This window comes from Parasteatoda tepidariorum, chromosome 5, assembly GCF_043381705.1.
Source record: "Parasteatoda tepidariorum isolate YZ-2023 chromosome 5, CAS_Ptep_4.0, whole genome shotgun sequence".
NCBI lineage: Eukaryota > Metazoa > Arthropoda > Arachnida > Araneae > Theridiidae > Parasteatoda > Parasteatoda tepidariorum.
Window position 1 is genome coordinate 72,852,628 of NC_092208.1, and position 12,116 is coordinate 72,864,743.

The following is a 12,116-nucleotide window of genomic DNA, read 5'->3' on the forward strand; positions in this document are numbered from 1 at the left end:
TTATTGAAAAGTTAATCATTTTATCACTAAGATTTCGTAATAAATGTGCAATTAAAATTTTTATTATATGCATAGTAATTTAAAAAGATGCTTATTACTAATGAACTATAACTTTCTTTCGAAATCACATTCCATTAATATAGCATGGCAATTCCATGATGCAAAGGAAGAAAACATAACAGAAATAAATAAACATTTAATAGCATTTCTCTGTTTACAAATATCTTAACTTTTTATTAACTATTTAAGATAAGAGTAGTTTTTAAATATTTTGTTACAATAATAAAGAAACAGTTAATTGAAATTTTAGTAAAGTTTGAATTTGTAGCGCCAGTCAGCTTTTTGACTATTTGCCACTTTCTATCTGTCATTTAATGTGTACTTTCAATGTTTTCTGTTAATTTGAAGTTTATAATAATAAATGAAGTTCGTAATAAAATATGAAAATATGGTAAGTAAATGCAAAAAAAAAAAAAAATCACTTATTGCTTACATAAGAAAGAGAATTTCAAAACAAAAGTATCTTGATTTACTTTATGTCCTTTTTTATGCAACGTCAGTTAAATTTTGTATTTTCATTCTAAATAAAACATTTATGATTTCCATCCAATTTTCCTAGATGCATAAAAATATAAGGCTATCGAAAAACACCTCATATAATTTTTAAAAAATTTTATTAAATATTTATCAATGAAATTTTTTTTTTTAAAATAAGAAAACCTATCATAATGTAACGTCAGTCACCATGTACTCCCTGTTATTTCTATACAACGTCAGTCACATTTTTTATTTTTAATCTAATTAAAGCAATTATAATTTCCATTAATTTATTCTTATATACATAATAATATCAGGCTATTGCAAACAATCGTTGCATGAATATATATATATATTATAATTCGCTGTTCGCTTTATAGTTTTCATTTCATGTTTTATTCTGCTTTTTCTTTATATTTTATTTTCTGTTTTTACGTGATATTTTTACTTATTGTGTTCTATTTCATTTGTTTTAATTTTTTTGTAAAATTTTTTGAGTGCTTCTCACACTATTGTATTGATATATTTTGCTTTGGCTATATTGATGCAATATTAGAAAGCACTCTTTTTTGCGGATATAATCGTGTGAGCTGATGAAAAGATTATATCTTTTATTTTCCGGATTTTTTAAAATTTATATATATATATATCTAAAATATTTATAGAANTATATATATATTTATTTAACAATAAAAAAAAAGTTTACAAAAAGTTAACTTCTCAAAATGTAACGTCAATCACCATGGAAATTGCCAGCAATCTTCATTTTGTTATCTAAATACATACAGTATTCCCTATAGTATGTTACTTTTTACTTAGGTCTTTAAATATAAGTTATTCAGGAAAAGTCCGGTATCAAGGCCAGTAACTGATTTCCTGAGTACTTTGTACCAGGAAGTCTTTTGTGAATGAAATAGTCTTTTACCATCTCCCACATTCTTGAGATCGTTGTAAAGTCATGAAAAATAGTGAAGCATGTTTAAAATTTTGCATTATAACTTTCATAGTTAATAGCTATTTTAGAGGTCCAGGTGTGAAGGAGGCCCTGACCTATTTCAGAAGGTGGAAACGTCGAGTCTGCCATAAAACGCGAGACAAAATAGCTTAATTAAATAAAAGCTTGTTCCGCTTTCATGCGTAACGAGTTTCCCCTCCCCCCTTCCATTTCTTTCTTTCTCTATTTTCTTTCTCTATTCAAAATAATAATTTAAGTTCTACTTAAACTGTTTCTCATACATTTTTTGCTCGAGAGCTCGATTATCCGAAGTTAGTGGGACCTGCCCTAGCCGAATTATTCTAAATATTCGGACTGTTTATACAACATCGTCATTTAAATTGTGTACCTTAATCAACTCCGAAAAGAAATTTTCTTTATTATTTTTATTATTATTATTTTTTTTTACAATTTTCTTTTAATATGGCTATCTATAATTATATTTTGATCAAATAGATATGATGCCTTTTATTTGAAATGATTGTGGCAAATGTACACTATTACAATTTAGTATTGTGGAAAACGAATGTAACCACGAGTTTTTTTTTTTTTTTTTTTTTTTTTTTTTTTTTTTTTTTTTTTTTTTAATAAATAGCACTGAGGAAAATAAAAGTATGCATTTAAACAAGTGCATAATCTTTCTTAATTCTTACGTGTGAATTTCAAATCTAAAATTAGTTTTGTTCCGGAATTTACAGATTCTTTCAAAATTGCATATTTAATCTTTTTTTATCGAAACGTACAAATTACAAAACTTTATATATAACAAAGGGTCACATAAATGTGACAAGAAGCTTCTATGAGAGTTAGGGCACATAATCAGGATCAAAATTGCTAAGGAACCCATGCCCAGAAATTTCATCATGTGTGGCTTGAGGAGCTACCCTATTATGGCATGTGCAGAAGTGCAGGAAGAAACTGCAATGGGGCAAGTGTCCCTTGTGGCTATGATGACATATCAATGCAATTTTAATCGTGATTATAAGCTCTAACTCTCCTAGAAGCTCGCTACAACATTTACGCGATCCCCTGTTATAAATCGTCTTAAAACTTAACCATTTCTACAAAAAATAGACTAAAAATGTCAATTTAGAAAGAACTGCAGCTTGGAGATATATTTACCGATTGCAGATTTGAAATCAGCGATACTTAAATATATATATATATATACATATAAAGTTCAAAATATAGAGAAAACCTGTATGGGCCTGTAAACTGCGTGTAACGATGTATAGATTTTTTTAAAGAAAAAAAATATATTGATGGATTTAGAAGAAAGAAAAAAATTTAAACATTTAAGAAAATCCGACAAACAGAATAAGGAAAAATATAAACTCGTCATCAGCTGACACGATTATATCCGAAGAAAGTGCTTTACAATATTGCATTATTATAGCCAAAGTAAAATATATCAATACACTAGTGTGAGGAGCACAAAAAACTGAAACAAAAACAGAACTTATTAAGCAAAAAATGTAAAATAAAACAAAATATGCAAAATAAAACAAACAAGCAAAAAACAGAAAATAAACAATCAAGAAAACACACCATAAAATTGAAAATGTAATGTATAAAGCGAGTAACGAATTCAAATGTATTTACATTTAAATACATTTACTACCTTACTGACATTTTTCAAAGAGGATCTAAAATGTTTTCGTAACAAGTGTTAATTTTACGAAATAAAATAAAAAAATATGAAAGATAAAAAAATATGAAAATAGAAGCATAGGTGGAAATCAGCTTAAGGCGCGTTCTTACTGAAGAAACAGAAGCGCGTTTGATTTGTTAGTTACCATGGATTGGCCCGAATCTGGATGTGGACAAGGTAGTAATATTATACTGGATAATTCAAAATTTTTAATTAATAAGACTGGAGCCGTGGTGGCGGCTCAGGGCACAGAGAGTTCGTCTTCCGTTGAGGTGAATCTGGTTCGAATCCCAGCGGTGGCCGGTCGATACAAATTGCGCATTCAGCTCGCACCGACCACAGTGCAGACGCAAAATATCCTCAGTGGTAGACGGATCATGGGCTAGAGTCCTCTTGCCGTCAAGCTAACCATGGGGATTTCGAAGGCAAATTTGTCCCAATACTTGATTCAGGAATTCCCCTCTCTTCTCAATTGGGTTCAAAATTGCAAGGCTATCGAAATGTACATTAGTAGTCGTAAACCCGAAATTGGGTCGGCCGTTCATCAACGGTTATAAAATAAAATAAAATTAATAAGGCTTAATTTAAATTGTAAAACTTTAATATTAATAAGGTTGAATTTTAATTATAAAATTCGCTACTTGCTTTATATATTACAGTTTGAGTTTTATTTTGTATTTTCTTGATTTTTTCTTATTTTCTGTTTCTTGCTTATTTTATTTGGCATTTTTTGCTTTATTTGGCATTGTTTGCTTAATAAGTTCTATTTTGGTTTCAGTTTCTGGTGCTCATCACACTATTGCATTGATATATTTTATTTCAACGGTATTGATGCAATATTAGAAAGCACTTTTTTTTGGATATAATCGTGTGAGCTGATGACGAGATTATATCTCTTCCTCATTTTGTTTTTTAATTTTTTCTTAAAAAAAATTAGGATATTTATATATATATTTTTAAGAAAGTTTAATATTTTTTCTTTGAAAAAAAAAAAAAAAAAAAAAAAAAAAAANAAAAAAAAAAAAAAAAAAAAAAAAAAAAAAACATTTTTGCATGTTTGAGGAAACCTAGGGGTTTCTAATAATCACCTTGCAATTACTCTTTTTTCCTTGTTGCTGTTTTAGAGGTTTTAATGTTCTCAAGAACATCTTGCTCGTAAGTTAGATTTCGATAGTTGTTGTTAATTCCTCCCTTAATATTTTATTTCATTTTTGCTGACGATTTTAAAAATAAGATAGGAAGGGCAATTGCTACAGAACACCTTGCGTATTTCAATAACTGATTCTCTACTTTTGGAGACTAAAAAGAAGTAATTTAGAAAATCCCTTAACTTTCTGCGGAGAAGGTATCTCTGAAATTTGCTATTGTAGGTTCGAAAGTATTTTGTCATAAAAAGTATTTGGTATAACTTTTTTTAATTTGCACTGATTAACGTTTTGTTTTTCAAATGATAGTCACTAATACTCATGACAGCCGCGATGACTCAAGGGATAGAGCGTTCGCCTTCCTATCAGATGAACCGGGTTCAAATCCCAGAGATGGACAGTCGATAAAAATTGCACATCAGGTTTGCACTAGCCACAGTGCTCACGTGAAATATCCTCAGTGGTAGACAGTTCATGGGTTAGAGTCCCTTTGCCGTCCGGCTACCGTGAGTGGTTCTCGTGGTCTTCCCCTCCATGTAAAGCAAATGCGGATTAGTTCCATCAAAAAATCCTCCAAGAAGGCATATTTCTCCCTGATCTAGGAGTTCCCTTGTCTTCTGGATTGGGTTCAAAATGACAAGGCTTCGGAGTTGAATATTAGAAGTCGTAAACCCAAATTTGGGTCTGCTGTTCAACGGCGGTTATAAAATTAAATAAAAAATAAAATAACACTCATGATAATATCATTATCTGTAATACTGATTATATTAATGTATCCATCATTTGTTGTTTTTAATGATGGTCACGAAACTATTATAGTCTGAAGTTATAGTTTCATTCGATACTTATCGTTTGACATGTTATTCCTGATCTATCAGGAGAATGTATTTTAAGTCATGTTTATCTATTTAAATATATTTTAACTCATGTAGATTAATGTTTATCTTAATAACGCTATTTTAAAATTCATGTAGAAATATCAATATTTAAAAATGTATCGAACAACGATACATCATCTAGATCAGGGGTTTCCAACTTGCATAAGGCCGGGGGCTGCAATTAAAACCACCAGTCAAATGGCGGGACGCAACTTTATCAAAATTTTATGTAGGACTCTTTTATGCTTGAAGGAACGTTAAATATTACTGTCAGATTTTTAGCAGATTGTACAAAACAAATGTACTGAATTACAAATTAAAATTCAAAGTAGATTTTTAAGCAACATACACGATTATTTTTTAATTTGAATAAATATTTTCTTGGATGCAAAACCTGAGAAAAAAAATTTTTTTGCGTCGTTTTGATGTTAGAACGAAGAAATACACACAAAAACGAAGAAATTAGGTTTTTATTAACGAGAAAAGTATTTTAAACCCATATAGATTTTTTACAAAAATTGTCCGTAAAAAAATGACAACTAATATATTCGCGGGCCACAAAAAAATGCTTCGCGGGCCGGATGCGGCCCCCGGGCTGCCAGTTGTAAACCCCTGATCTAGATCTAGCAAAAATGAGCTGAAAATATTTACTAATATGTTTTACAAAATATGCATGTGAAAAAATATTTATTGGGCCCTCTTGATCAGGCTTTAGGACCCTTCGTGTGTGTGTGTGGGGGGGGGGATCTTGGCGCAATCTCCGCGTAGAATGACCCTGAATATGTTCTTTTACCACAATCGTCAACACCAGCCCTAGGAATCCCAACACGCTATTGGGCTTTCCGCTATGGTATTTCAACCCCTTCCCAAACACCGTTCATCCCACACAAGAAAACTTTCCGCGACTCGCCAGGTGGCGCCGCTCAAAAAGTTGTTTATCTTTGCTAGAAACAAAACTTGGATAGCAAGCGATTTCCCCATTCCAAACCCCCACCCTCACAAAAGGCGGGCGTCGTCTGTGTAGTTAAGAGATGCCAGGGGGGTGGGAGGAGATGGCTCACGCACGCCATCCTCCGCCAGCCAATGGCGCGCGCACCCTTATGGGGGTGGAGTCCGAGAAGCTACTGAGATTCTGAGATCCAAACTCCTTCAGTTTGACAGTCCGAGAAAGAAGAAAGAACAGAAGGGCTACCTGTAAATTTTTTGTTCTCCTCCGTACCGCTTTCTAACAGAGAGAGGGGGTTGTACCTGTTGCGAACACGTGCTATGTTGGTGAGTGGATTTTTCATTTCAAGCCTCGATTCATATCAGGTACTTTTTTCTTTTCTTAGAATACATAGGTATTTTTAAGTGCATTAAAGTTATTAAAACAGCTGGAACAATAGTGGTATACATGCATTTAGAACAGATTTCAATATCTTTAAATATCGGTATTAATAAGAATGCTGCCTTTATTTAAGTTACACTTCAATTTTCACGCATCAGTTTGGGTGAAAAAATCAATAAATAAATTTACTAATCAGCACTAGTACTGTTTTGGAATAATAGTCCTGATTTATTGATTTTTGTTTTTCATCACGGTTAGTTACGATGTTGATATTTATAGATTTTTTGCTACAAATACGTACTTAAATGCATTAAAAACTTTTGTCGTATGCGTCCTGATATTGTATATTTCTATATCACTTTAGAAGAGCAAAATTAATAATTGGAAAATTTAGTAGTAGTACCCTAGGTTGTAGTTTGTACAAGGTGAATGGACACTACGAGCTCAACTTTAAATTTAAAAATATCCTTATTTTCTTAAAAAATATTCTAAAGTATTTGAACCATTTTTTTTTATTTTATTGCAGATTTGTAAGTATCTATTCATTTTAGTTTGCAGAGAAAACTTCATATTAAATTCTGCAAAATTTTAATTTAAATAATTGGTCAAATACTTTCAGAATATAGTTTCTTTAGAAATTAATTAATATCACCTACAATTAATAAATTTCTTAGGAAACCACGAGTTGCCAAAACCAACTTATATTAGCAACAAGCTAAATATTTTAAATGAAATTTAAGGTAATCAAAATGACCAAAAGATTTTGAAGAAAACGAGAATTTTTCAAGATCTTAAGAATTTTGAAGAAATTGGCATTTTATGAAGGAATTCTTAAGATTATTTTTAGTGAAAAAGTCATAGAGTTTTAAAATAAAAACTAAAATTAACTCATTATTTTCAGTTTTTAAATCAGTTGTTTGTCAGTATAAAAAATTATAATTTTGATAATTTTGTGTTATTAGACATTTGGGGGGGGGGGCGGTTAATGACTACATTAAGAAATAAGAATAGACTGGTAATTCTGAACACATACCGATTGGGTAAGATTTTTATAGAAAAATTGAACAATGTATTTATCCAATTTGTGTAATTTATATTAATAGAAAAGAAAATTAATAGCTTCTCTGGAATTAATAGCTTTTCCAAGTTACATCTATTTCTATTATATACTATTATTATTTCTTATCTATCCTGTTACATTAAAAAATAAATAAAAAGAATTTTCAAATGTCTCTAAATTTAGTTTAAGTGCACAACGATTAGAAATTGCTCCATCAAATTTAAAGGTATAATTGCTTAAAATTACGCGGCACCTGCTGAAACTAACATTAGAAGTTCGTGCCCTGAATTTAACCATTTTCTTATTGTGTTACTGTTTTAGAATGTTCAATCATTAAGAATGTTCAATTAGCTGCTTTAAAGATAGTATTTAAAAAAAGAGAAAATGTAGCTAGACTCCGTAGACAGCGTACACAGCTGGAAATTTCTAAAAGCGGTTTGGATGCATGGTGCTTATTTGAACCATATTTTACCACTTTTTAAATTTAATTACATGATACCGTAATTGACTTAAGCATTTACGTACGCTTCCAGAAAAATCTGTTCAACTTTGAACCATAGTATCAGTACCTAGAGACTTAATACATTGCAAATTTGCTGCAATGCAACCTTCAGAAAGTGCCAAATAGAACCCTGTATCCATTCAAGTTGAGCCAATCGTGTTAATAAGTTTAAGAAGCATGATTTTGATAACATAGTGCAAAATACCTTCAAGGTGGTCTACAATTTGCTCCGTGTTATGGTTCAAGTTAATGATATTATGGTTCAACACTGAAACGATTTTTACAAAGTGTAAGGACATAACATCATATCGAACTACAATTTACTAAATTGCGCTTCGCGAAACTTGTGCAAATCATACTGGAAAAAGAATATTGTTCCTATTCGATGCTAAGTTGTTCAGATAATCAACTGACTTCTGCAGAATATAAATACATATCTTGTACAGACATCTTGGGCTTTGAGCTCAGAACAGATAACTGGCTTAGTTCTTTATCAGTAAGAGAATAAGAAAGAGTTTACTTAGATCAGCAAGATATTGTTTGTTTATTTCGATAACAGAGAAAGTTGTCATGCTTTCAAATGAATCTTTATTAGGGTAGCGTTTTCTAGTTTGGTTGACCTAGACGAAAGGATGGATTACAATTATTTTCCTTCTTTTTTGTAAATTTTATCTATTTATTTAATTTTTAATTAAAATATGTATAACGGATAGCAATAGTTAAGAAGTCATTTTTTCCTGCAGGATATTACTCGTACTAACAATAACATTGTCTGATAGCGTGCTAGAATTGATAAGTAAAACTGATACAACTGGTACAAAATTTAGGCTAATTACTGCAGGTCATATCTTTCTAACTTGAACTTGTAGGTCTTAAACTTTATCCAAAACACATGAAAATGTTTGGGCCCATAACAAACAATCAAACTAATGATGTAAAACTTTGGTAATATGCAGGCGAAGTTTTTAATGAAATCGACAAAAAGCACAATTTGATTTTGATCCTTAAATAAATTGAATAATTTTTTTTCCTATGTTTTTTTCTTCTTTTTTTTCCAATGTTTTTCTTCATAATATACCTCAGCATAAGAATAATAGAAAATTTAAATTGTTATTTGATTCATATTTTTTGAGTCTTAGCTTTTTTATATGAATTTTTCCTAATATAGCTAGCTGTGATTAGCCTCTGTTTTAACCTCTGGCGCTGAGATGAGCCTCTAGCTCTGGGTCCACAACAGTTATCTAGTAAAGTGCATAGTGCGCCAAAAGAAGGAGGGGGGAGGGGAAACGGACCACCCAGAATAACTTTTGATCTAATGATCGGATCTTCACATTCTAGAACTTAATCTCAACGGTTCGAGGGGGTGACCTCAAGTATGCTAATTCATAAGGGCAGACGATATTTTAAGTTACAAAATCAGACACAAAAACGTAATTTACCTGAATAAGCATACCTTTCTGCCGACGGTTTCGGATTAGTAACTGCCAAAATATAGGTGGTAATCGCAATGTGGGAAATGTGGTCACAATTGTTTGGTGAGGAGAGCGGTCCTAAGTTTGGACCCCTTAATGTTAATTTTACTTTTTGCGTATTGCGCCATATCTCGAGAACTTTTTAAGCTAATTAAAGAATTTATGCACACATCTATGAAAATTGTTTGTCCATAGACGCAAAAAATAAATGATAATGAATATTAGTTATTTTTATTATTTTATTTAATAGTCGAAAAACTTTCGAATTGTATGGTATACAATGTTTCACATCATTTTAAAATATGTAATTTTACATGCAAAATGCAAATTTTCAGCGAAATCGGTCTAATAGTTCTTGAGAAATTGAATTTTAGAAAAGTCGTACATTTAAAATTCGATTTCGATGTAAAGCATTGTATACCTTACCTTACATTTCAAACGTTTTTCGACTATCATTAAATAAATAATAAATTTTCACTAACGCTATTTTTGCGTAGAATTATTTTTGGATAAACAAATTGCATCAAAAATTGGTTGCAGAAATTTTTCAAATTGCATAAAAAGTTTTCGAGATTTGGCGGAAAACGCAAAAAGCAGCATTAAAATTAAGGGGTCTAAACTTTTGATTGTTCTCCTGACCAAACTATTGTACCCATATTTCCCAGATTGCGGCTTCACCCTATATTTTGGGAGTTAGAAATTTGAATCCGTTGAAAAAAAGGTATATTTATTCAAACAAAGTACGTTTTTGCGTCTGATTTCGTAACATAAAATATCGTCTATACTTATTAATTAGTATATTTGAAGTAACCCTCCTCGAATCATTAAGATTAAGTCGCAGAACGTGAAGATCCGATTATTAGATCAAAAGTTATTCAGGGTGGTCCGTTTTTTTTTGGGGGGGGGCATTGTACATAGACGTATATCAGGGCATAAATACCTTTCTGTAATTGAATCAATTCAACTACACGTCTTCAACTAATGTAATGTATAATACACTTGAAGAATTAATTATTTTACTCATATGGTTCTTCAGTATCTAGTTTTTCTCTTTCTTGCTTTTCTATCTTTTTTTTGACAAAAAAGGAAAAGAATGTGAATTTTGTTATCATAATGTAACCTTCTCTTTTAAGATGAAAACCTGTTTAATCACATACAGAAAAATTAAAAATATCCTCATTTTCTTTTCACTTCATTTAAAACTATTAGTTTTTCAGTGTCTGATGTTTTTATTGTCCTTTTAATAGTCTTTTTACGACTTCAATTTTTTTTCTCAGCTAAATAAATATTGTAGCCCCTTTAGATTTCTTGTTTATCAGTAATTAGTTTTAAACAATATGTTAATCAGTTTTTTTATGCCGTCTAGCTGTCGCCCGTTACCCTGGTAGAAGTACTATGAATTAAATTGTTTTTAAGAGATGTCAGAGATGTTGTCAAAGTTCTTTATGCATTGAATTTTAGTAATCATTCAAAATCTATTCGAGCAGCCATTCAATCATTCAAACCACCGTAAATTTGAGTTCCGGACTTTTCAGCATGCATTAAAATAAAGAAAGAAAACTCGTCCCATTGCTCCATTACGTGCTGAACTAGTGTACTTTCTCACGCATTTCGCGAGTGCTAACTTGCATGATATATCTATGCTGTTGCTCGAAATGGACAAGCTCCGTCTCCAATAATTGTTATAATATGACCAATAATTCATTCGTCACCATTGCACCCTTTATGTTTAAAAGAAATTTTCAGCCATTTTAAAAAGGATCGAATATAAATCTAAATAGTTGCTTCGATACTAAGTTTTTATTTCTATAAAAATGCAAAATTATTCGAAATAAATGCTTAACGTGTAACTAATTATTCAACACTACTTGGCCAAATTTGTGTGGCCACTACATTAGGCCAAATTTACTACTGTTTAGCTGTACCTTCACAAATTCAACTTTAGGAAAAACGGTAGTTTCACAAAATACTTTTTATTCAAATTTTATTTTTCTATGTCGTAAGAAACGATAAATTCATATTTTTACCATATTTTTGTGCTGATTTCCTTAATTATAATTTTTTAATTTTCACAAAATATGCGTAAATTTTCACAAAATAGATACCTCTCACAAAAACCTAGACAGACCCGCGTTAAGATAACCTAACAGATAGATTCTATACAAATGCTTAATGTATAACTAGTTTTTTAACACTACTTAAATTATTATAACTTAAGGTAACCTAATAAAATGAACTAAAATGAACGCTCGCCAACGCCCGAAAATTGCTACGCAATCTTATATGGTTTGCTTCGCAAACCAAGCTCGCTTCCCTCGCTACTAACTTAGGTGCATTGCAAATGCACAAAATTCTAAGAATTCAAAACAATCATTCAAATCCATATAACAACTTTTTTTAAAAAAAAAAATTTACATCTTTTTAGTAAATACTAAGTCATTAAAATAAATTTGAATTCAAATAAACGACATGTAATTCGTTAAACCTATTAGAAATGTGCTATAGTATAATTCGTGATATAAATCAAAAATCGTCAAATAAATTCGTAAT

General features: G+C 30.7%; 1 protein-coding gene across 1 annotated transcript in view; it reads left to right on the forward strand.

Annotated features, from left to right (window-relative positions):
• Positions 1-6,227: 6,227 nt before the first annotated feature.
• LOC107453863 (zinc finger protein klumpfuss) overlaps positions 6,228-12,116 on the forward strand; it is a gene marked incomplete in the record, with an annotated part of 39,502 nt that continues 33,613 nt past the window's right edge. The window contains 1 exon segment of the mRNA XM_071180606.1: positions 6,228-6,394.